The sequence below is a fragment of the Pelodiscus sinensis genome, chromosome 2 (genome assembly GCF_049634645.1).
Source record: "Pelodiscus sinensis isolate JC-2024 chromosome 2, ASM4963464v1, whole genome shotgun sequence".
Taxonomy (NCBI): domain Eukaryota; kingdom Metazoa; phylum Chordata; order Testudines; family Trionychidae; genus Pelodiscus; species Pelodiscus sinensis.
The window spans coordinates 85,804,528-85,830,449 of NC_134712.1; the positions used below are offsets into that span (position 1 = coordinate 85,804,528).

Sequence of the window (25,922 nt, forward strand, 5' to 3'; positions counted from 1 at the left end):
TTTCTTCAGATAGTTTCTGCTGATCTTAGAAAACTTTTTGTCCAGGCACTCTGGATTTCTTTCAGCAGTAACTGAGGGGAAGGGGTGAGATTGAGCATTTATGCCTCTGCAGAAATAAACCTATAAACAGAACCATGCAATAACTAAACACTGATAATACGGATGACATCCTTTGTGCAAGAATTCACACCAGTTTTAAATAATTTTTAAAGCTTTTCATTTAAAAAACTGATCACTTCCCTCATTCCATTGTAGCGTATGGGTATGTCTAGACTACAGGCTTTTGTCGACAGATACTGTCGACAAAGCTTCTGTCGACAAAGAGTGTCTAGACTACATCCAGTTCTATCGACAAAGCAAGCCGCTTTGTCAACATGAGAGACTAGACACAAAGGACAGTGTAGATGCAATAACACCTTCTGTCGACAGAACTCTGTCGACAAAGGCGTTATTCCTCATAGAATGAGGTTTACCGTTGTCAACAAAACTGCTGAGTTCTGTCAACGTTATGTCAACAGAACTCGGCGGTAGTGTAGATGCAGGTATAGTTTTGTTGACAAAAGTCCCCTTTTGTCGACAAAACCATGTAGTCTTGACACACCCTTCGTGTCTAAAGTATTTGGACAATATGAGTTAAAACACATGATCTTGTAGTCTAATAGTAATACTTGAATTACATCACTTTGAAGCATTGTTTTGTGCTATTTAGTTTACTGCAGGAGGAGAGCTATGTGGAACTAAGCTGTTTGAAAGCATCATAGAGATGATATATATAATTCAGGTCCAGATTCAAGTCCAGAAGTGTGAGCATCTGGGCTATTTGTTCCGTTGCTTTCTCAGAAATAGCTGAGAAATTTGGAGTTCCCTCAACCCAAATTAAGTCTACATTTAGTTTGCTTCCAATGTGAATACATTTGTGTACAATAATATGTTAAATCAGACAAAATAATCGACCAGCAAAATCTTAGATTCCAGGCTGACAGGCTCCATTTCAATACCAGCTATTGCAGCATATAAACAGTGTAGTAGGAGCTGCTCCATTCTTACACTTCAACTCTTCAATTTCTCAGTGCTAACAATCTTCAGCCAGAACACCACTGATCTGTCAACATGATAATGAAGGCCAGCAAGAGAATTAAGAGAGAGTCTGAAGTTACAGACAAGTTTGTTGTGCATTTGACATTGTTTGCATAATGTAATACAATCAGAGCCCAGTGTACTTGGTGATATCTTGGACCGGAATTCTGATGTAAATTCTAAATTCTGTGGCAGACCACAGAATTGCTCAGGGGATTACGATTTTTATAACAGTGGAAAATGAATGTGATCATGCTGACTGAATTATTCTTTTGACTGTTTAGATAAAAGCTACAATACAGTGCCACAGAAACTGCAAATCACAGGAGAATTCAAGTACCGATAGACTTGTTATCTAATAAAGATCATCATGTTTCAACAGTTGCAACAGCAGCTGCAAAAAGGTGGATCCACCACATATTGGATGTGAGGCTTAAACAACATGAAAGGAGAATAAATGTCACAATGAGACATTTTAGGGTGGAAGTTTAGTGAATTGTTTACAGCAGGAAGGAAGTTTCTCCTCTTTTCCTTTCTCGCTATTCAGAATATTTTTTTACCTGAATTTCTTCTTCCTGCACTCAAATTCAAAGGTGATATAATAATGGAGCAAGTTTAAATATCAGTACAGTACATAAAGCTTAAATGGTGTAATTTTACAGGATGGGGAAAGAGGGTTGAAGAGGGTAGTGTCTCAGAAAATAAGCAACTATAAAGCCTTTACAGTTCTTCAAATTCTATCCCAAGTCTCATACACATTTGATGGTTTTTTTAGAGCTCCAGCTTTTGATTATGAGAGAATCTCAGCTTTCATTAAATAAAAAGTAAGTTTCTTGCCCACTTATATACAGAGAAAAGCTGGAAAATGTGACTCAAAGCTCAGAAACCACAAGACAAATATTTGTATTAATTTTTATTTTTTTAAAAATCTCATGGTTTGTAATCCCATTATAATAATGTGACTCCTGATTTTTGTGGCAGTAATGAGATTCTTTTCCTGCTTCTCTTCTTCCCTCCTTCATGTTTACTAATCTGTGGTTTCAGGCTGTACGTTTTTTTGCAGCATGGCAGTACATCTTCCACAAGGATCTCCTATCCTGCTTGGGGTCCTGAGCATTACCATAATACAAATAATAACCTTACATCACTTCTGAATTTAGTCCCTTGGGTTTATCTCTTCTGCCTGTGCTTAGGGCCGATCAGATTGCTCCAGCTTCTCTCCAGTGGTCCTGTGTCTACTTCTTCCCCTCCTGAGGTAGGTTGGCTGCAGCTTTTCTCTTGGAAGAAGGAGGTTGTCTGCCCTACTGAAAGACAATTTCTCAGTGACCGCTGCTCATGTGGTCCAATGACATACCCCAGAATAAATCCAGACTCTACATCATTGATTTCTCTTTGTAGTGGGGAGCTAACCTGCAAGACCCAGACAGGTGCTACCACTCAGAAGGTGGGGTGGGTGGGTGAATGGGAGAATGTTACACAATCATGAGGCTTTATTCAGATGGTTAAATTGAAGCACAGCATTTCAGGGATTTTCTCAAGATCAAAAAATGTGTCAGGGAACAGAACTCAAACCTGCAGTTCCAACCACTAGCATACATTCCCTGCCCTGAGCAATTTTAATTAAATAGGTTGTTTTTCATTATTTTAATAACTGTGAAATGGAGCTGACTGACTGGGTGGGGATGATTAATCACCTGTGAAGCTGTGCTGCTCCACAGCTTAGAGGGAACACTGCCTGGAACTGTCCATTTCAGAAGAGCAACAGCTGGAGGAGAGTAGTGCTGGCTGACTATGGACTGAGTCCGAAGGGTGAGCAGAGGAACTGTTAGTGCCCTGTTTTACTTATGTTTGGATAATAAACCTATTTAAAGAAAAGTGGGAGGGGCAGTGCATGCTTGGGAGCCTGTGACACTAATATTACAAAAATACAAAAACTCTCCCTGAAAAATGTTAAAGATGTAACCAGACAATATCAGGCAATTCAAATCCCGGTGTATAAGGAAATACAGAAGTATCTTGCACTTTTCTCCTGCAAAGGGCAGAGTTAAGGTTATCTGAGTGGCACCTTCATGACTATAGCTAAGAACTGTAGATTAGGGATTATATATGTATAGGAAGGTGATGAGTATAGTGTATTCATTTATTCTGTATTTCCTGGTTTTGTTGCGTTTGAGTTCAGTGGGATTTTCCCTAACAACCTTAGCTGTTTTTGGAAGCTTTTTTTATATGAATGACTTATTACAATAATAATTCTATAATAGTATAAAGTACTGATTAATTTCTGTTATCCTGTCTAAATCCAGTTGAATAATATACCAGATATCCATGCATAGTCCTTCACTGAAGTCTTTAATTTTGAGGTGGGAAGATGCTAATATATATCCTGACTCCAACTGCCAAAGTCCATTAACATACCTTAGCATCGTCAGGAAAATAATTACTAGATGCTGGAAGTCTGACTCAGTGCCCTGAGCTATGAAATGTTTAGTAGACTCATAGTACAGAAATATAATTCTCAGCCCTTCCCTCTCCCCCTTCCATCACTGTTTGCTAATTAAAAAAGGCTGTCAGTGAGCTTCGATGTATGGTTTCTTTCACTCCTAATTTTCGGAAAGGATCCTGAGTTATATATTACACACCGTATGAACATTCAAAAATACAAACACAGTACCAGAGCTTGACCTGACAGGACATCTGGAATATTACGCTCCATTGAGGCCTGCTCCGTCTCAGGCCTGACTGTTTTATTCTAGGAGAGGATGCTCAACCTCCAATACAGAATGAGGGAACTAGCCATCCTGCCAACATCAAACAGTGCTGGAACCCTAGGCATTCTGTAACATGGGGTCCACATAATTCTGTCTCCGTGGCCAACATCTGGCCTAGAAAACAGAGCTACTTTCCTTTTCACAGAAGCAGAGGTGGTAGCACAGGGTCTCCTTTCCCTATGGAGCAGCAGAAAGGGCCCCTCTCCTCTTAGCATCCTTAGCGACAGTTCCATAAGTGTGATCTTTCCTCTACCCCTGGAGAGGCAGGGGTAGCATCAAGAATCCCCTGATCCCATATTGCCTCCTCAGCCCCTGTGTCAGGCCACTGGTAAGCATCTTTAGTTCAGTGGTTTCACCTTCACCAGCCTGAGATTAATTGTATCTATTGTTTCATGAAGATAATTTAAAAAAAAGGCAAAAGAAACAGTTTTGTGGTCCCTCCCCCATACTGACTCTTCCTACTTTATGCCAGGCAGACATTTTAGGAGTGGAGAGAACCCTACTCTGTCAGCTCTCCCTCTCTAAAGCTGGAGTCTCATTTCAGGGAGACAGTGAGGTGGCCTGCACACTCTCCAGCTTCTGTGTCTGTAAGAGGAAGGCTGGCAGTCTTACTTCCCATTTCTGGCATTTTGCACCATGGCCTACAAAGCCAGCTTCTGCAGTCTGGGTCTTAAGAAGCCCACTCCACCCAAATCCACTCAAAGTGCAGTCATGTGAAGGTGACTAGTTGGCTAAAAGAACTGTTTCTAGACAGTTTGTTAGGAGTCCTATAGACCAGGGGTTGTCAAACTTGGGTCACAGACCTGCCAGTGAATGCCCCTGGCAGGCCCGCAACATTTTGTTTCCTCTAAAGCTTCACAGCCACAGAACCTTGAAGCTCCCATTGGCTGCAGTTTGTGGTCTGCGTGCAGTTCTTCTTGGCTGGAAATGTCAAACCAAAGCTAATGGAAGCTGCGAGGCTCTGTGGCTGCAGAGCTTTAGAGTAAACAAAGTGTCATAGGCCCCTGGTGTGTCTGCAACCCAAGTTTGAAAACTCCTGCTATACACTCAGGGTATGTCTAGACTACATGGCTCCATCGATGAAGCCATGTAGATGAGTTTACTAGACATAGGAAAATGAAGCGGCGATTTAAATAATCACCGCTTTGTTTACATCAAAATGGCCACTGCACTGTGCCCATCAGCTGTTTGGCGGCACACCGGGGCAGTCTGGATGCGCCGCGGTCAACAAAGGAAGCCTTTCTCAACCCCTCCGGTAAACCTCATTTCACAAGGCATAACAGAGCAGTCAACAAAGGCTTCCCTTGTCGACCGCGGAGCATCCAGATTGCCCCACTGTGCCGCCAAACAGCTGGTCGGCACAGCGTGGCAGCCATTTTGATGTAAATGAAGCGGCGATTATTTAAATTGCTGCTTCATTTTCCTATGTCTAGTAAACTCATCTACATGGCTCCGTCAACAGAGCCATGTAGTCTAGACATACCCTAATAGAACAATTTAACCCAAGGAGAGAGATTCATTCCCAAGCAGTTTTGGGGTGTGTGTAGAGGTAGGGAGGGTTGTTCTTGACTTGTCTATTTGAAATTCTTCACCAGATGATTCTTTGTTTGTAGGTTATTCATTATTAACTCTTTATTCAGTATCTGAAAGCTGATCTATGAGCTCTGCTGGATAGCTGTGACTGGGGTCATAGGCCATTATTTTTTAATGGGAGGAACATAACTCAAGCTTCCTCTGCATGCATCTGACGAAGTGGGTCTTTGCCCACGAAAGCTTATGCTCCTACACTTCAGTTAGTCTATAAGGTGCCACAGGACTCCTCGTCGCTTTTGCAGATTCAGACTAACACGGCTACCCCTCTGATCATAGAATCATGTTTGTTAATATGTACTTTGGCCTCTGGCACGTCTCGTGTCACCATCGTTACCCTAAATTCTGTATCCAGAATCAACATGGCCCTTTAAAGACATGTGAGGCTAGCAACGTGAGGTTCCCTCACAACCACAACAAAACTGCTGTCCTTCACAGCTACTTATTTTTCCAGAACAAACTTCTAAACCTCCTTGGAGATCAGAAATTAAAAAATAAAACTTTGATGTTAGATCCAAGGACTTTGGAAGGAAAATTGAACCAAACTTTGCTTACCTACCCCATCAACAAAGTACCAGCTCGTGGAGCCCCAAAGTGCAGGGACCAGTGCGGTCACTCTGGTTTGCCATACCCTAGAGATGGCTCTGCCCATTGTGGACTGGTTTTCCTTTCGATTAGAGCCACTGCATAGGGCAGAGATATGAACAATGAGAGCCCTAGTTGGGCAAGAACAAACACAAGCACATCTTCTCTGCATCATTGTTATGCAATCAGATTTGCTGTATTGGGAGACTTGAAGCGTTTCATATGGTTCAAATGGTTTCTTTTTGCTATCTTTTGTGAGAATAGTCATAAAATGAAACAATTATGAGGAAACTTGGCCTGCTGTTACATTTACCATCTGTGACTCTTTTGCAGTTAAACTTTTTTCTCCTGTCTCCTTTTTTTATGTATTGTAAAATCCTAGTTCAAGATTTGTTTAAACTGTACAAAGTAAAATAAAAGGTTATGTAAGCCAATTCAGGCATCTGACAAATAATGTGGATTCTTTTTCCCCATGAAAAGTCATCCAGCCAGAATAAAAATGTTTTGAGGCTTGCCAAATCAGTCCTATTAGCTCTCCGAGATAAAAAAAGTAATAGCTGAATGCTCTCATATATATATCAAAACTGTCCTGAAATGCTCCACACTCAGCCCATCATGTTGAAATTACATTGACCACTAAGACTCAAGCGAATTAATGTTAATTTTTCATTTCAAAGTAATTTCACACGTGTTGCATTCCCTGACTCTTATACAAATGTTGGCCTATTTTCCCCTTCTGTGTTTGATTGCAGTAGGTGAAATTACACCATTATCTAATAGGGATAATATTTGTATTACAAAAAACCTGCACTTACCATTAAGGCACCTAGTTCCCAAACAGTAACTCTTGGCACTTTGATTTATGTATCCCATAAAGCTATAATCAACTTGTTGCACACGGTAGCACTGGAATGCTGCCCCTTAGCCAGGGTAATAATTCCAGGCATAGAAAGTCATTATGTGCATGACAGACCAGAGCTAGAAATGGAAAGGTCAGAGCTTGTCAGAATGACACAAGTCACCACTCTTCTTCCCTCAAAATGTTTTGGGAGGCCAAAGCAGTGGATTTGCTAAGCAACCTGAGAAAGAGCAGTGGCAGCTCTGGTTTTTGAGAAATATTGCATATCTTTGTTTGGAGCTAATGTTTGTCTGATGAAACCTTTCCAATGGAGATCCATCAGCCTCTTGAATTTACAAACCAAGGAAGAACTTGAAATGAATGTTAATAGCAGGAAGGTAACTGCAGTCAACTACAGCACCTAATAAAAGTAAAGAATAGAAAGCAGGTTTAAGGGGGAGGTAGGAAGGTGCTCAAAGAGCTGCCATTATTCAAAATGATCTGACGGGTTCCTGGCATGCAAACCTAAACTGTTAAGAATAGCATCATGTGTGTGGTGGGAACCAAATTCTGTTTTTAATGATGGTCTGTGGGCCATGATATAGATTCAGGGCTCTGTAGCTTTCTCTCTGCACAGCAGAATTCCCAAAGATCTCAATGGGAGATTTTTACAAATATGAAGGTTAGATTATATTCTCAATGTAGCTGCATTGTCTATTCAGAACCTTATCACATTCAGTGTCATTAATGGAAAAATGTTTCATTTATTTCTGCTCTCTCCCCCCCCTTCTTTCCCATTCTCCTCTCTCTTTCTGAGACCTCTGTATAGCTCTGCAACAACACTCCATGCGCTTGCCCTGATGCCCTGAACTGTTACCTCAAAATGATCAACAATTCAATAGTTATTGTGAGGACCCAATTCTGAAGTCCCAATGATGGCATGTTATCATAACAGTGAGGGGAATGAGGGGCAGAAAGATGATGAAGTTATTAGTGCTATCATGTTAAGCTCTCTGTAGATGCAGGAAGGTATCATTGCATTGAGTTAACATTTGGTTAATGTTTGGAAGGTACTTTCTAACTTGGCTGTTTAGGAAATTTAAGTAATAATAAAAACAATAAAGAAACCTTAGATTCTTTAGAAACTGAACATCATTCAGGCCCCATAAATACAGCGAGTATGTTAGATATCTAATAGCTTGGTTTTAATGCTTTTAGTGGGTGGGAAGGGAGGGAGAGAGGAGGGAAGGAAACCACATTTTTATATTTAAGCAAGTGCATATGGTCAGCTTTAGATGAATCCATCACCAAACTGTTGTCATGAGCTTCACAATCACATTCGTCATCTGCTTGCATGCTGTACATGTGGGACCAGTTCTTAGGAGGCCTTTTGAGATTCTCAAGTGTAGCGCAAGATGATAACTTTGTCCATGTACATAGGAGGCCTTTTGAGATTCTCAAGTGTAGCGCAAGATGATAACTTTGTCCATGTACATATATACTATGTGTGAATGGCTTTCCAGGTAACTCATTTTTGGGGGGAGAGTTCAATAGCATGTAGTAAATCTGTGTTGCCAGTGTTTTTAAAATGTACTTACAAAGGAGACGTGTATTTTTAAATTCCCATAACTGAATACATTTTAAACTATCCCTGTAGGGTGCCCTTAATCTTAAATCATGGGGGCAACGGGAGTAGGGGGAGGAAATATGTGGGAGAAGGATGGAGACTCTTGCCATGTCTCACTGAGAAGTAAAGGGTGGAGGAAGCTGAATGATTCAATTTGGCAACATGTAGGGTTTTGTAAGCATAAGGGGTGGTATTCAGAGGTTGATGGGGTAGGTAAGCAAAGTTTAGTTCAATTTTCCTTCCAAAGTCCTCGGATTTAACATCATCATAGTTTTGCCATAGAGTGGAAAATCCTTGAGTTCCCTCCCTTGCTGGCCCTTCAGATCAATGGTGACAATGGGTTGTCACACAGCTTCCAAAAGAACAGAGCCTACAGCTTAGGTTTGCTTTGACTGTGCTTAAGGCCTGTGATGGCTATACAATCCCTAACAGTGATTTTGGGGGGGGGGGGGGGCGACTGCAGATTAACTCCTCTGGGAACAAAGTCAAAACAAAATACTGATAGCCATTGGTCTAGAGCAGTAATTCTCTGTAGTTCAGGAGCCACATTACCAATCAATGAAAGAGCCATCATTGGGTGCATTCCTTGTTTCATTTCTTATTATAATTCTCGCAAGAAAATGATCGCATATATGGAATTGGTTAATAACACAGTAAAAGCACCCTGATTGGATAATAATGAAATCACACTGTTTTAATATCATGTGGTGTGAAGAGCCGAGGAAACGCATTAAAGAGCCACTTGTGGCACCCAAGCCCTAGTTTGAATATTTCTGGTTTAGAGCATCCACAATGAGGTCATGAATATTTTGGGTGGGTCTACATATAGCCACTGTATTGCCTAAACCTCATTTTTTGAGGATTACAGGATCTTTTGAACAAGGTTTTTCTTTTTAAGAGAACCGTGTCTAAACCTCAGTTTCACTTTCGAAATAGTGTTTTTCGAAAGAACGTCATGATGCAATTATGCAAATGAAGCACGGGAAATTCAAATCCTGGCTTCATTTGCAATTGTGATATGTCTAATTTACATCCCTCTTTCAAAAGAGGGATGTAGTCTAGACCATAGCCTTACTGATCACTATAGCGTAAATTCAGTGAGCTGGCTCTTCAGCTCTCCAATTTTTCTGTTATGTTAATGAGTTTTGAAAACATGCCAATAACTGCTTAAATTGTTGCTCTGAATTCACAGTAATGGGGGTTGTTTATATAACTTACTTCAAATGCCAACTTGAATCTGATTCTGTTCTCACAGTAGTTTAAATCAGGAGTAATTTCATTCAAGTTAGTGGAGTTACTCTGGCATGCAACTGATGTAAACAAGAGCTCAATGAAGCTTTCTTTTGGTATTGTTCCTCTGACTGACCCCTTCACTGACTTTAACGCTCTGTTCCCTGAGGTTGAAAAGATCTGGATTACTATTGCCTTGGAACTTCTCTTTTAAAATTAACATAAATATTATTTCTAGGGTTTTTCCCCCCATGGGTATTTTTGTGTGAGAGATGCTCCCTAAGCAAAAATGCAGTCAAACATTTAAGGTTTTTAATAACACTAAAGAATTCTTACATCAGACAAATTATGTGAGTTATATTGTTTGGGACTTAGAGAAACCAGGATTCATTTCCTCTTTCAGTTCAGTGCACCATAATGAAACTTTCACTTTAGCTGCCAGCGTATTCTCCACTGATCACCCTGGGATTCTCTGAGAAACTTCCTACTCAGCCGTCATTAAGCCTCTCTTTCCAAGGGACGCCTTGGCAGGCCACATGCCGTATTATTTCTAGCTACGGGAACAATCCTGAACTCTTTGGTGAAATTCCTGCTGAAGTCATTGGGAGTTGTGCCTGAGTTCAGGACTGTTCCTGTTTGAGTCTGGGCAGCCGTCTGGTTTGCTGAACCTGAAGCTTTGTGTGCTATGAGCTGTGCTCTTGCAAAGCTGATGGTCTTTTTTTTTCCTGTTTCTTATCTCACTCATGATTGCCTGTTAACTGTCTGCCAATAGCACTACTGTTCAAAAGAGGGGAGAAAAACTGGATGCTCGTAGGGTACGTCTAAACTACATGCCTCCATCGACGGAGGCATGTAGATTAGTTTATTCGAAAAAGGGAAATGAAGCCGCGATTAAAGTAATCGCGGCTTCATTTAAATTTAAATGGCTGCCCCGATCTGCCGACAAACAGCTGATCAGCTGTTTGTCGGCAGATCGGGGCAGTCTGGATGTGCCGTGGTCGACAAGGAAGCCTTTGTTGATCGGCGCAGGTAAACCTGGTTTCACGAGGCATACCTGCGCCGATCAACAAAGGCTTCCTTGTGACTGCAGTGCGTCCAGACTGCCCCATCTGCCGACAAACAGCTAATGGGGCAGCCATTTAAATTTAAATGAAGCCGCGATTATTTTAATCACAGCTTCATTTCCCTTTGCCGATCTGTCTAATCTACATGCCTCCGTGTAGTCTAGACACACCCCTAGATACCTATTGTGGGTGGTATCCACAAAGGTGTCTAGAGACATAAGCCTGAGACTTAGGTGTTGAAGTCCCAGTTTTGGGTCCAATGCTATCCCACCAAACCAGTTAGGTGCCTAGGTTTCCAGGGTTTCTCTTTGGGTGCATCTACACAGCAGGGCTTAACTTAAAATAAGCTATGCAAACTGAGCTACATCAGTTGCGTAGCTTATTTTGAAATAGGGAGCATCTACACAGCACTTATTTTGAAATAGAGCACTCTTCCTCCGACTTTCCTTACTCCTCGTACAATGAGAGTTACAGGAGGCGGAGTAAGAAGTCTTCCAGCTTGAGAGCATTTCAAATTATTTCAAATTAACTGCCTGCTGTGTAGACACAGACTAAGTTATTTTGAAATAACGTTGTTGTGTAGACGTACCCAGTGCCTAAGTGTGCACATTTCCTAAGCATGCACATTGCCTTCTCCTCTGAGCATTTAGTTGCCTATCTCCCATCTAAGCCCCAGAACAAACGAAAAGAAGATAAGTATTCAGCTGCCCATCTCAGGTGTGGGGCCTGATCTGCTAGGTGGCCTTTCAGCACACTGACTGGATTGGGACCCATTCAAAACCCAACAACCAGTGGAGGAGGCAGTACCCACCTTAGAACCTTTAGCACAATGGCTGGAGCACTCCCCTGGCACGGTGAGAGATCCAGGTGCAATTTCCCTCTCTCTGCTAGATGAAGAGCCAGGACTTGAACTGGGGCCTCCCACTTCTCAGGAGATGGCGCTAATCAGAGGCCTGGGAGATGTTCTGTTGTGGGGCTCCCTCAGTCTCTCCTGTTGAAGATATTCCACTGTTGAATATTGAGTGAGTACAACAGAGGCTCTGCTCTTGGCATCGCCTACTTGCTTGGGGCATACTCTGACTACTGAGCCCTCACTGGCCCGATGACTCTGTATTTACTCTCATTTAACATGTGAGATTGAGGGAGCCTCACATCAGACTATCCCCTTGCTCAGTAGCTCCTGAGGATGGGAGAACCTTATTCAAATCTTCTTTCTGGTGGGGATGGGGGGATTTGAGCTCACATCTCCCATATTCCAGCCAAGGCTTCTAATCACCGAGTCAAAAGTTACAAGGCACATACCATTTCCAGCCTCCACCACTTCCTCTGGCTGGCACGTGTGTGGAGTGAGGCAGGGGCCTAACTTATCCCGGCAAGAACTTAAAAAACAACAAATGGCCCTAAGGTGCTTCAGGACCAGTACTTGTTTTTTAGGGTTTTTTTTTTCAGTTACAGACTAACATAGCTACCCCTCTGAGACTTTTATCACTGCAAAAAATGTCTTGGGTGCCTCAGCTGCCTGGCTCCAGGCAGCAGGTTCCTGTTTGTGTGACTGGGGATGCTGTTGCACCTCCTGGTTTAAAGTGGTTTCCATGATAAATAGGGCTTAGAGTTTGGTTCAATGGCTGTCGGCGCCCTTCACTACATGAATTATTCCAGCATCCCTGCACTAAGTAGAGTGAGGCGCCTATGGCAGCCAGGCGTTAGGTGCCTATCTCTTGTGAGAGAGTGGGGTAAAGGTCTCTCTCCCAGGGCTTAATTTTGCCAGGATTTAACAGTTCATTGCCCCCAGCAACTCTGGGCTTGCTGCATCAGTTACGAATGTAAAATAAATAAATAAATAAATACAATAAATTCTTGAGCTTTGGCATCGCTTTTGTTACAAATTAAGTTAGTTCCCCGCCTAGCATGTTGGTTTTTGTGGCTCCCGTTGCTAGATGCCTGTCTCTCTAACACATTGTACCGCAGGTACCTGAGTCAGCTCTGTGGATTAAAGTGTTCTTCCTGTAATTCTGCTGCCCCTCCCTTACATTAGGCACCATGACATTCAGTAGTGCCATGGCTCAGGGACCCAATGAAATGGGAGAAAGACTAGTCATGTGCTAAATGAGAGGGAATATGGCTTCTATTCCAAGCTATGCTAAAGACTTCCATTTTGAATTTGTGCAAATCACTCAATCAGCCTGCATTAGTTTCCTTATCTTAACTATCTTTCAGCCCTAACATTTTCTTATTGATAAAATTATTTGAGATCCTGAGAAGGAAGTTTTTAAAAAAATAACAGTTTTACTTTTATTAGGCAGAGAGCATCAGATTTTTAAAATTCAGAATGAGTTATCACCATTTTAACTAACCCAAACACTATCTAGCAGAGATCTCTGGCTGATTAGAATTCTCCAAATATATATTTTGAATGAAAACACACACAATAAGCATACTGTATTTTGTCCTCAAATGTCTCAAGTTTGCAGTGCCCAGTCTAGTGGGTAATATTAAAAGTGTAGCACCTTGAAGGCAGACACATTCTGACACACACGGCTCAAGTTTCAAGCTTATAACTAAAAGCACAGTACTGCTACTGCTGAATGGAAGACAATGCTATAGTAACCCAATGAGGCATGATGTTAAGGTCTAATTAGAAACAGGAACTTGTCTACTAGATCAATATTTATTCTCCCCCATTTGCTATATTTATAGTTTGGGATTTCAATACTTTCATTCATTGTTTTTATTGTAATAGAGATGGATGTCTGTTGATTTTACATACTACATGGGTGTTTGTGTATGCTGTAACTTCCTGTTCCTATTGAAATGGAGCCTCTTAAAATGTACCAATCCCCCTGACTAAGGCGTAAAATAATAATTGCAGCTGGGATTGTGCTGTAGCCAAAACACCCCCTTTACTGAGCATGTTACTAGAACCACAGGTGATGACTTTTGCTTTTGCCAGCGGGTGTTTTTTTGAAGAGAGGTCGGTGTGTGTGAATGTTTGGGAGGTGGGGACCCTGCTAGTTTTGTGAGAGGCTATTTTCAGGATATGTGTATATATGTATTTTCATATTCTAGTTATTAAATGTGTCTATCGTTGATATCATAACAATGCCATCATTATTAAATTAGCGTAATTATGACTTGCTAATGTATTAAGCATTAACTAAGCTTTTAAAACTAACTATAAGTAGAGTCTTAATATAACGTGGGATTCTCATTTTAATGGATCAGGGATTGTTCCTGTTTAAGGTCTAAATATTCCTTTCCTAGATCAGTGGTCCCCAACGTGGTGCCCGTGGATAATGAAGCTCAAGCATTAGTGTGAAAGGCCCAGTCTCAAATCCATGGAAGTCAGAAAAGACTTCTGCTCAGTTGAAGTGGGTTTTGGATTAGGGACTAACTCCTGAAGGAATTCCCCTGCAAACTTGTCAGTTGATGCTACACAAAGTGGCAGTTCCTTAGCCCACTCTTCCTCCGCAGCAGGGTCCCAGCCTAATACTTCAGAGTATTCATAGGGTACGTCTACACTACAGAAAAGATCAAGGCAGCTGCTGTTGATCTTCCAGGGTTTGAATGATCGGGTGTAGTGAAGACATGCTAATTTGAACAGAGAGGGGCGCTCCGGTCGATGCCGGTAATCCTACTTCCATGAGGAGTAAGGGAAGTAGAAGGGAGAGTGTTCTCACTTGACTTCCTGCAGTGTGGATAGAGCCAAAAGTCGAATTAAGGTACTTTGACCTCAGCTATACAATTAACATAGCTGATATTGTGTATCCTAAGTCGACCTTGTCCTATAGTGTAGCCATGCCAAATTGCCAAAGGTTTGGAAGGAGATGGGGAAATGTCATTTTGCACTAATACATTTATTTTGATTTTCTCCAATAAAAATAAGACACTTCATTTTAATCTCATATCCATTCCATACAAGTCTGCGTTGTACAATTTGGTAAACCAGAACAGATCCTTAAAGATGGACTTGTTGACAAGCCTTGAAAGATTTCCACTATGGAACTAATACTAGTTCATTATTCGAAGCTAATAGATATAAATGGTAGAGCAATCATCAACCATTCTCTGCTTCATGTTTCCAAAACACTTTTCTGGAGCCAAATCACAAAACAATATAATAGCATAATAGGCATTTCAATACCCTTCTTTCTACTCATTCCCACCCTCCTAAAAGTTGCTAGAAGCGGGAATTTATGATGAGCTGTAGTCAGTTACTTTGGGGATTGATCCATATGTCACCAAGTGATAGCTATATATCTGGAAGGATAAAAAGGAGAGAAAACAGACTATTATTTCTGAGCTTAAGAAAGCATGCAATTGTCTGACATCCAGGCCAGATTCCAGTAGGCAAGAAGACTGTGTCTTTTTGGTAAGTGCAAATTATTTTACTCATCCCTCATCTGCCAAGTGCTCCCTGTAGATCAGGAGCCAAATCCATTTTCTGGTTCAGGAACCTGGCACCAAAGGGCCTGATTCAGTTCAGAAACCTGTCTGGAACCTCTGCATTAAACCAGCTCCTGCATTTCTCTGGATATGAAATCACTTGTTGGCAGGAAGAATTGCATCTTTGCTGATGGGAATGGACTAATGAAAGTGTTTGTCATGCCAGATGCATGCTTCAGATGCACTGCCCCATATGCAGTTTGCTGTTGTATGTATTTGTATGAGTTGTAGAAGACGAATAGCTAATGCTGACTCTATTTTTGTAAACATGTAATTGGAACTCAAAGTCGTAGTCTTGCCCATTTTGAATTAATTTATGCAGCAAAAAACTCACATGGAACAGTAAAATTTTAAATTAAGAGCACAGAGAAAATTTTAATACTATAAACATCTTATGGTTTGGGATAAGTTTCTGAAGCACAAAAGCATCTATTATCTCATTATAATATGTCTCTTACAGGCTTACTCCTCTGCCATTATTTGTGATAATGGCACAGTATGCAGACATGAAATAACCTAGGAAGAAAATTAAAATATTTAAATCTTCATATTCCACTGTTTTTCCCCCCAAGGACTGGAACTGATCCATTTTAAAGTATCTTCAGAAATAGGTGAGTTACTTGTACCTCAGCAACAATATTTTTAAATATGTACCTGTAACTCTTCGTTAAAACCCGGCACACTGCATTTTCCCTGGATAGCTTCTATTTCTGTCCTTATCTGAGATATTCTGGCTCTAAAATATAATTTAAGAAGATTACCCAGCATTGCTTGGGCCCCTAATAGGGATGTAAATTCCCTTTTAATTGGTTAACTGGTTAAATGTAATGTTTAACCGGCTAACTGTTTAAAGGCGAGGTGGGCAGGAGGGCCAGGCTGGAGTGGTTTCCCACCCACCACAGACAGGGGATGTTCTTGCCAGGCTGGAATGGCCCTGCTTGCAGCAGTGGGCTCTGCAGGGCTGGAGCAGCTTCCTGCCTGTGATGGGCAGGGAGCTGCTCTACACCAGCGGATATAGGGCAGGGCGACCGGGGTGGCTGCCCCACGTTTCAATAGGGCCCCACGTTTCAATAGGTCTGGCACATGTGCTACTACCTGTCAGCTGTGGCCATGGTGCATGCGCGAAATTGTGCTGCTCTGGGCCCCGCAAACTCTCATCCATGCCTGCTGCTCCAACCCCCACCAGTTAATCAGAATGGTAAGCCTCACCCGTTTTGATATTTGCATGCCAAATATGGTGATCGTAGCTCTTACCATTTATGGGAAATTCTTGGACAGACAGACAAGCAGACTCCTTCAAATATATAATAGAGGGGTTACATTTTTTTTTATCACAAATCTTGACTGGTTAATTAAATAATCTCATCACTCATCAGCTCTTCACTTTAAAGAAGGCAAAATGCTTTCATTTCCAAAAGTTATCTAGTTCCCATTTAATCACTCATATAGGCTAAAACAAAAAACAGGACTGTGGAGCACTTTAAAGACTAGCAAGATGGTTTAATAGGTGATGAACTTTCGTGGGCCAGACCCACTTCCTCAGATCAAATAGTAGAAGAAAATTGTCACAACCATATATGCCAAAGGATATATTTTAAAAAAATGAACACATATGAAAAGGACAAATCAAATTTCAGAACAGAAGGGGGATGGGAAGGAAGAAGGGGAGAGAAATGTCTGTGAGCTGATGATATTAGAGGTGATAATTGGGGAAGCTGTCTTTGTAATGGGTAAGATAATTAGCGTCTTTATTCAAATTTGCATGTAAAGTGTCGAATTTAAGCATGAATGACAGTTCAGAGGATTCTCTTCGAAGTGAAGTCTTAAAAGGTCTTTGAAGCAGGATGCAGGTAATCAAGTCGTTGAGACAATGTTGAGACAATCCCTAGCCCCGGAGGAAGTCTTTCACTCTTTTTGGTTCTTTAGCTGTTCTAACATTTAGTTTAGTTTGTGGCTTCTTCAGTTTTGTTAAATACTTTCCATATTTCTGCAGTTTTGTTTGCTAATGTCTGGGTATGTTTTTCTACCTTGTCAATCTCATCTTCTCAGTGATTGCTTTTTTGAAGTCTGGTATTGTGGAGACTCCCAATAGGCAGTGTTATACCACCAACTTTTAAGGGACAATTTTAGATGTTTCAATTGACAAGCTCTTTTCTAAATTTGATGGCCATGTTCTCCTTTGGTCATTTAAATCCAAGGTCCACTTCAACTTCAGTTTATCATTCCAGGCTTACTTCCAATGATTACGTCTGCACACAGTTCAGTATACTCAACAAGCAGCTCTGTGGCACCTTAAAGTCACGCACTTTCATGGGTAAAACCCATTTCATCAGATTAGTTTGAGTGGAAATTACAGAATTGGGGGTATATATAACATCAAAATCAGATACCTGTCATTTGTAGGACCAGTGTTAATGACGCTAATAAAGTTGGGGTGCATATGTCTCATTCCCAGCATTTATTATGGAGATGTGAATATCAATGGCAGGAAAATTGCCTTTGTAGTGCATTAACCAGTTAAGATCTTTATTCAAGCCTAAGTTGATAGTGTTGAACTTATATATGAACTCCAGTTCAGCTGTCTTCCTCTGTAATCAGGTGATAAAATTTTTAGTAAAAAGATGGCAACTTTTAAATCCATTATTGAATGTCCAGGGAGATTAAAATGTTCCCCTACAGATTTATGTGCGTTACCATTCCTGATGTCTGATTTGTGTCCATTTATCCTTTGGCACAGAGACTGTCCAGTTTGGCCAATATACATAGCAGAAGGGCACGGCTGTTTAAAAAGGGAGCTCTTTTCTTCTGTCAAAAGCATGTTCTCTGCTATTTTATCTATGCATTTACATTTTATTGCACCTGTGTACCCAGTCAATAAAGTGCTAATAGTCAATACCTAACAAATTTATCAAATGACCAGTACAACATTGACACTAGCCTGCCACAACCCCAACTCAAACCCTCTGTATTCCACACACATAGTAACTGAATACTGTATTGCTATCAAAATCTATCATAATCATTGCACTGATCTTACAGGCTCCTTCACTTGCAGAAAACATCAGCCTGAACTACATGATGAAGTTTGAGCTGCTTAATTTAAATGGGCTTTTAAACTGATCCAGTTAATCCATTGTGTACACTTACTTTAATGGCTTATTTCAGTTTAGCTGAAATGTACTCAGATATATGATAACAATATTCCTGTTCTAAGCCAAACTAGTTTATCTATGCTGCCTTTTGCACAGGTTAGAATAAATGCAACTTTCTCATGAAGAAATGTATTAGCAACATAAATGCTGGCCTAGCATAGATTGATAACAAATGCCTAGCAGACCTCAACTTTGATGATGTGCTACTGAATAACACCTGCAAAAGGCTGCAAACTAACATGCACAATCTGGCAAAAATAGAAGGCCTAGCAGGGTTCAAAATCAGTAGTGCTAAAACAGCCATCCATGAAATGTAGACATCAAACAGTAATGCAACATCAGAAGAACAGAATATCAGGCAGCACTTTATTGTCTAACAGACCTCAAAAAAGGAAGTGACATCATTGGAAAGTCATCCACAATGTTTATTGCAACTCAACAATATACAAAAGTCAAAAATATACAGCTCCAGAGGGGGAAAAAATCCCTGAATTTTAATTTCAAACATAGTCTCTCAGTGCTCACATGAGGCTGCAAGAGCTAAAGATCTACCAGAATGTTAAACAGAAAACAAGAATCCTTCCAAAAATAAGTACCTACAAAGGATTCTGGCTACTGGTTTGGATAGACTTCATCGCTAACTAAGGTCCGAGAGATCACAACTGGAAACAAGCCAAGGTTGGACATTTTGGGGGGCATGTACTCTGGATGTCATCACACAGGCTCCCATGTGAAACTGTCCAGTGGAAACCAACTGGGGGGAGGAAATGAGGGTGCCCAAGCAAAACCTTAAGAACCCTTCTCTGGAAGGGCTGCATAACCTCAACACCAGAAAGCAGATTAAAGCAGTAACAAATGACAGAGGCATGGAAGAGACTAGCATTCATCCTATGCACTGATGTGAGTAGGATGTGTAAAAGCATTCCCCTTCCCTGCCAAAAAAATACCCCCCCCCTCTTTTTTTGGTTTAGACAAACCTTTGTATTGAACTCACCATCTCATTATGTCCAACAATTCTATAGCATTTCCAAAGATCACTTAGTTCTAGGCTTAAAGAGCACTCCAAATCCATGTTGCTGTGCCAACTATAACTCTTTTGTTGATATTGACACCACTGTCTCTCTTCCATATGACCATTGTTCTTGTTTGTTTTGATTTTTGTCAATAGCTTGTAACTTATGAGATCTACGGGCAAGCAGAGATCTAAAGGCAGGTGCGCAGGTCTATGCATACTACCGACTGAATTAGAAATCTGCAAATCCTAGAAAAGTAAGACTGATGATATTAGAGTTCTTCAGGTAAGTCACTATATCAAGGAAAGTTCTGTTCCTACAAAAAAGAATGACGGAGAAGAAAAGAAAGAAGGTAAAAGATTATATATTTGCCACATGGATAAAGGAAACCTGTGACTTTCTTTGAGGTAATCATTTCTAAGAGGATGGTTCAAAATAAGAAATGGATAAAGAAAACAGTTACCTAAGCATAAGAATCAACTTTGAATTTCTCTGTGTAACATGAACCCATCCCACTGAAGTAGAAAAATGAAGTTTAATTCAGTTCAGCTGATGGAGCACATTAATCATCTGCGTGGCGCATGTTAGCCCAACATTTTCTATCCCAAATATGGCCTGTTCTATTAACTAAATCAGCCTCAAGATAAACATAGTTGTATGTGCTGTGTGTCCAGTCCTGCCTCTCTCAACACTGCTTAGCCTGCCTACTGCAATTTACTTGACTGGCTGCAGTAAGGGAGGCAGAGTAGAGGGTGTGATGGGAATGATTAGTGAATAACCAGAGACCAGCTCTTTTCCCCTAAACAATACTTGAAGACACAGGGTTTAAACAGAGCTAATTTTGACACAAAAAGAGTATACAGGACTTTATCTGTTTTTTTAATGGAATTAATTATGTATATTTTACTCTGTAGTATAGTAGGAAAAACACAAGTAGGAACATGTTTCAGAATGCCTTGGTCTTATCTGGGACCATTGCCTTCAGCAATTGTTGTTGAAAGCACTTAGTAGAAATGGCCAATAGAATTTCATCTCTTCAATGTACTATGTTTAGAAATGAGTTGGGCAGGGAAACCAGGGACAGAATGGGTCTAGATGCTGACCTACTCATGCCTCCTTCACCCTCTCAGAGTTGGTTCCTACAGAGAAAAATGAATGAAACAATTCATGGAAGCAGCACTGCTGCTGGGCATGCAGTACCTGTGGGATGGTTGTGCAACTAAGTAAAAATAAGAATACTGATATGTAACCTACTAGTGAGAGACTATATAACTCAGATATAGTGGAATATTTACTAAATAACTATAATCCTTGAATGCATCGTGGGTCATGAGAAGAACAAGTATAAAAGCAACACAATGGTCCTAGATAAGAACAGACAGGTACATGCTTGATAGACAAGGGGGTTAGTGTTGAAGACCCTATATCCTAGCTCCATGAAACAGGCAAGCTTTAGTTTGCCAGGCTGGGAACCTGGAGATCAAAAAGACTTGGCAGCTGTTAAAGGAGACTTTCTGAAGCAAGGGGGAGAGAGTTGGTTTGAGTTAAGGCACTGGGCTATGCTATTCAGACTATAGAGGACATGGGGATTTGAGATGGAGACTATAGAAAGCTTCAGTCTACACGAATTCCAATGTGAAAGAATGGTAAACACCTGGTAAGCTAGTGCATAGTCTGTCTTATTGTTTTAAGACCTGTTTTTATCTTAAATGTTTTTGTTCTAATAAATGATACTTTGCTTTAAGAAGGCTGTTGGAGTACTGGATGCCAGTGTCATTGCTTCTGAAGGGAACAGAATTGGACATGGTCATACCAGCTGAGGTAATCGTGATTGATACACACAAGCCCGATGACTGTTAGAAACCTGAGAAGGCATGCACTCAAAAGATCAAGAAGGGTCCTAGGGCTGCATATAAGATGTAATATAAACCTTCTTGCAGCCCAGTCAGTAAGTAACTATCCCTTTATTTATTGTAACAAATCCCTCACCCATTCACTGGAAACTTGCATCACTCTAGTTTGGCCCACTTTGTGACTAAATCAGCTTCATCTCTAGATTACTCTCTGAAATGCCAGAACGGAGAGGGTTAAGCAACTGAGTTAGCAATCTCATGAGAACGGGCTCTTTTTGGGAAGATTTCCCAAATTCCTGCTTTTGATCTGTCAGTATCTTTCTTGTGGTATTATGGCACTTCTGTTAATAGCTGAAGGGACATCATTAATGTAACAGTTGTATGCTTGTCTAAAATGTCTTGCCTGCTACAAGTAGTTTTATGAGGTCACTAAAAATGATCCTGCAAGCACTTAAATGTGTTTAACTGGGCCCAGATCTTGCAACATTTGGGCTAGAGGAAAATCTTTCTTGCTCCACTTCATTCACTTTGAGCACCCTTTCTCTGTTTTCCCTGAATAGTCAGCTCCCTCTTTATTTTTGTGGGTCTTTTATACAATGAAAGCAGGGGAGAGAATCTTTTTAAAATATGAAAGTATGGTTATAAAACCCTCAAAAATTACTCAGAAGCAGGCAAGACACTTTTATACTCCTTTTTATTCCAAATTGACTGGATTTCCAGATTCAGTTACAATGCAGTCTGAACTAGAAATGAAATTTTCATGGTGGTGGTTCTTAATTAATTCAAACTTATTTCCTCTTGTCATATTTTGAGAATTGCTTGCACAGCACTTTGAAAATATAAAGTGCTAAGAATTACTATTTTTAATTGCCATCTTTTCTTCAACAAAATGTTTGACAGCAATATGGGCTTCTGGAGCTGCTTTTCTCCCTTCCTCCCCAATCATTCATGTCATTGTTTGTTCAGAAAGGTCCAGAGAATGCATTTAAAGTAATGCTCCTTTAGATGGTGAGAAGTATGTGGGATCCCTCTTAAGTAATAAAGTGTAAATCATAGAATCATAGAGCTGGAAGAGACTTCAGAAGGTCATCAAGTCCAGCCTCCTTCTCTAGGCAGGACCAATCCCAACTAAATCAACCCAGCCAGGGCTTTGTCAAGCCGAGACTTAAACACCTCTAGGGATGGAGACTCCACTACTTCCCTAGGTAACCCATTCCAGTGCTTCACTACCCTCCTAGTGAAATAGTTTTTCCTAATATCCAACCTGGACCTCTCCCTCCACAACTTGAGACCATTGCTCCTCGTTCTGCCATCTGTCACTAATGAGAACAGCCTCTCTCCATCCTCTTTGGAACCTCCCTTCAGGAAGTTGAAGGCTGCTATCAAATCCCCCCTCACTCTTCGCTTCTGCAAACTAAATAGACCCAACTCCCTCAGCCTCTCCTCATACGTCCTATGCTCCATCCCCCTAATCATTTTGATTGCCCTCTGCTGGACCCTCTACAATGCGTCCACATCCTTTTTGTAGTGGGAGGCCCAGAACTGGACACAATACTCCAGATGTGGCCTCACCAGAGCCGAATAAAGGGGAATGATATGGAACCTCTTTGGTTTAGACTCTCTCGATTTCTGAAACAAATCTTATCTTGCAAAGAGAGATATCCCTCTCAATTATTATTTTCTATCTACTTTGTTCTGACTCAGGGGTTACTATATCTTTAACATATTTCCAGTAACTACTGAAATGGATGCCAAGTACACTAGGAATTGATTACAGTAGCACACAATGTCCAAGGAAAGAGGTAGTGTGTAAAGTGGAATAGGTCCCAAACCCCCAAGTTTCATTTGGATCCAGATTCGAATCTGAACTTGCCAGAAGTTTAAAGATGTTTAGATCTGAGACGTTAGTTTGGAGTCATCTCTAATGCAAAATCATCATGGAGCTTGAGTAATCTCTGATACCACAGACAAACACAAGGCCTACAAACCACAGGAGTCTATCATATAAACAAGTGAAAATGTTATGATGGAAGTACTGTCAATTGGGGCCCAATTTTTCAAGGTCTGAGATCTGTTTTGCACACAATCTCATGTGCACCTGTTTGTTGGAAATGCACATGCTAGTTTGGAAAATGCATGTACAAATTAGTGGTTAAAAAACTAAAATGACTCTGTGGATTTTTGAAGATGTCGATAGAACTCCATGGACCAAATTTTCCCCTCTCTTTTACCAGTGAAATCAGTGGAGAATCTCCAGATGGATGCATTGACAAAATACATTCTTCACAAATGAAAATGAATATTCCGGGGAACAGAATATAGATAAAGTAGGACTTTTCTGAAAGTCAGCCTGATTTTTCTCCTCTTTCAAAAAACAAGTTCTTGCTTAATTGTTCAGTGTTGAAAAGAAGAAATTAGAACTCTTAAGAGATTTTAAAAATACCACAGATTCCTCTGCAGTAATTGCAACCTTGTTGGACCCTTGATACTTTATTTTTTGAAAGCGCTAGGAGCTGCTCTGCCAACATAACTTCTTGTTCCAGATCCCCCTCTCCCCACTACAATCCATTTCTTCCACAAAGTTTACAAGAAATTAGGCAACTAAAACATGTATTGATTTTTTTAAATTCTATCATCAGCAACTCCACTGTGTAGCGCACCAGGTTTTGGAGAACTACTACATTATCTTACTGACTCTTCCCATATCTCCCGCCTTCAATTTTCTTGTTAACCTCTTGCCACTTTTGTGTCTGATCATAGCTTATGTAAGCAGGTTGGGGCAGGAATATCTTTTACCTGTTTTGGAAGGTACCAGTGCACTCATGGGCATTGTGATAAACAACACAAACAAACTCCTTCAGCACACAGGGAGGGTTTTTTTCTAAGCTTTTGCACTGTGACCGAGCATTCCATATTCCTTATGGGAATATGCTTATGATTTAAGTGTAATATAGTAGAATATGTGTTATGTGTGAGAGTTCATGTGTGATGTCATTAGGAAGGTTATGATTTACTGAATGTATTTAACCTATTTGTATCATTTCTATATCTGAAGTTAGGAATATTGACTGTAGATTTGTTATCAATGTGGCCATATTGGGAAAAGCCTAATTCCAGCCCATCAGGTACAACAATGAAGAAGCAAGGCACAGACATAATGAGCCAGTAGCAGGCCACAATGAACTATGCAAGAATTTGGTTTTCCTGTAAGCCTGAGGATCAACCTGTAAGAAACGGCTACTGGCTCTGCAACAATCTGTGACCATGGCATCTGATGGTGGAATCCATCTTGGATTCTGTACTATTCCACGAGAAGGGAAGGAAGGGTCAGGTTTGGGAGAGAAAGGATTCCTGCCTTAAACAAACTCTATTTAAGGGTGAGAAGTGAGGTAATCCTGGTTGCCAGTTCTCCCCTGCTACCCAAGATGACTGCTAGAAAAAACAAAGCCTGAACTGGGGGAAGGGCCCAGGCTGGAAGGATGTCTGGTCTGTGAAGAAGATTATTAGGACAACTTTTAGGATGAGATATTACATGTAACTAGTTTCTGTAGTGTATTAAGCTTAGCTTGCATGTTTGTTTATTTTGCTCAGTTACTTATTTTGTTCTGTTTGCTACCTCTCATGTTAACTTAAATCCTACCTTTTAATAAAATTACTTTTGTTTATTAATAAACCCAGTGTAAATAACAGTTACCTGGGGGGAGTCTGAGCATATTTTTACACCGAAAAAGACGGCAAATTTTCATGAACTTGCTCTGTATGGAATTCCATACAGCATAAGAGAGATTTATCTGGGATTCAGCAGCCAGAGGGCATGTGTATTTGAGTGCTGGGAAAATACTGTATTGCTTTCCAGGACCCAACATGCCTGCTCTGGGAAAAAGCCATAGCAACAGCTCATGAGTCAAAGACACTTTTGCAGGTTCTGGGGATGAATAACTCCACCCCGGAACCTGCTTGAGATAGAAGATGCCATGGTCACCTGTGTTTGTATGACCAACTACAATTCAGAACTTACAATAAAAACAAGACTATTCTCAGATCATTGTCTTAAGCATTGGACCATTTAGTTCCTTGAGTACTGCTAATGGCTTTCACTAGAAGACCTAGATTAATAAACAGATTTATACTACATATTTCTAACTCCAAATACAGGAATGATACATGCACACAAATAGAATATACACATTCAGGGGATTACAGGTTCTTCTAGAATGGGTTACATGCCCCAATCTGAATAAAGCACATCTGAGCTATGCATATTCAAAACCACATTTCTATAAAAAATATGGGGTCACAGCATCACACTGTCTTCCTGTTTAAGTATATCATTTTGAAAGATGCCAGGATCAATTACCTGGCTACAGAATTGGAGAGGTTTTGTGGATGCATAAAAATGTATCCCTCCATTTTTCTGCTGTAATAACTGATGTGATAATTGCTCCAATGTGGAGGAGGCTAGGCACAATTTTGCATTAATAGAAAACCTTTAATTTAGATGAAAAGTGCTATTAGGCTACTTCTTTCAATTATTGTTTCCCTCTGATTGCTGTACACAAGTCAAGCTATCTTACCTATGCCTAAAATTTTGGGAAAGAGCAACCATACTAGTGATGGTTCCCTGAAACATACAAGCGCTAGAATTTTATGGAAAATTAAATTCAGTCTGCATTACCTCATTT

At 40.6% G+C, this 25,922-nt stretch overlaps 1 long non-coding RNA gene across 2 annotated transcripts; it reads left to right on the forward strand.

Moving 5' to 3' along the window:
* The first annotated feature begins 2,736 nt into the window (after positions 1-2,736).
* On the forward strand, positions 2,737-24,961 carry LOC142827122 (uncharacterized). Of its 2 annotated transcripts, XR_012901554.1 has the most exons (4): positions 2,737-2,886; positions 15,683-15,833; positions 19,543-19,672; positions 21,133-24,961. It is a non-coding gene; the product is annotated as an uncharacterized LOC142827122 (long non-coding RNA). The 2 variants fall into 2 exon arrangements; XR_012901553.1 differs by having other exon boundaries at positions 19,543-24,961.
* Positions 24,962-25,922: the final 961 nt, after the last annotated feature.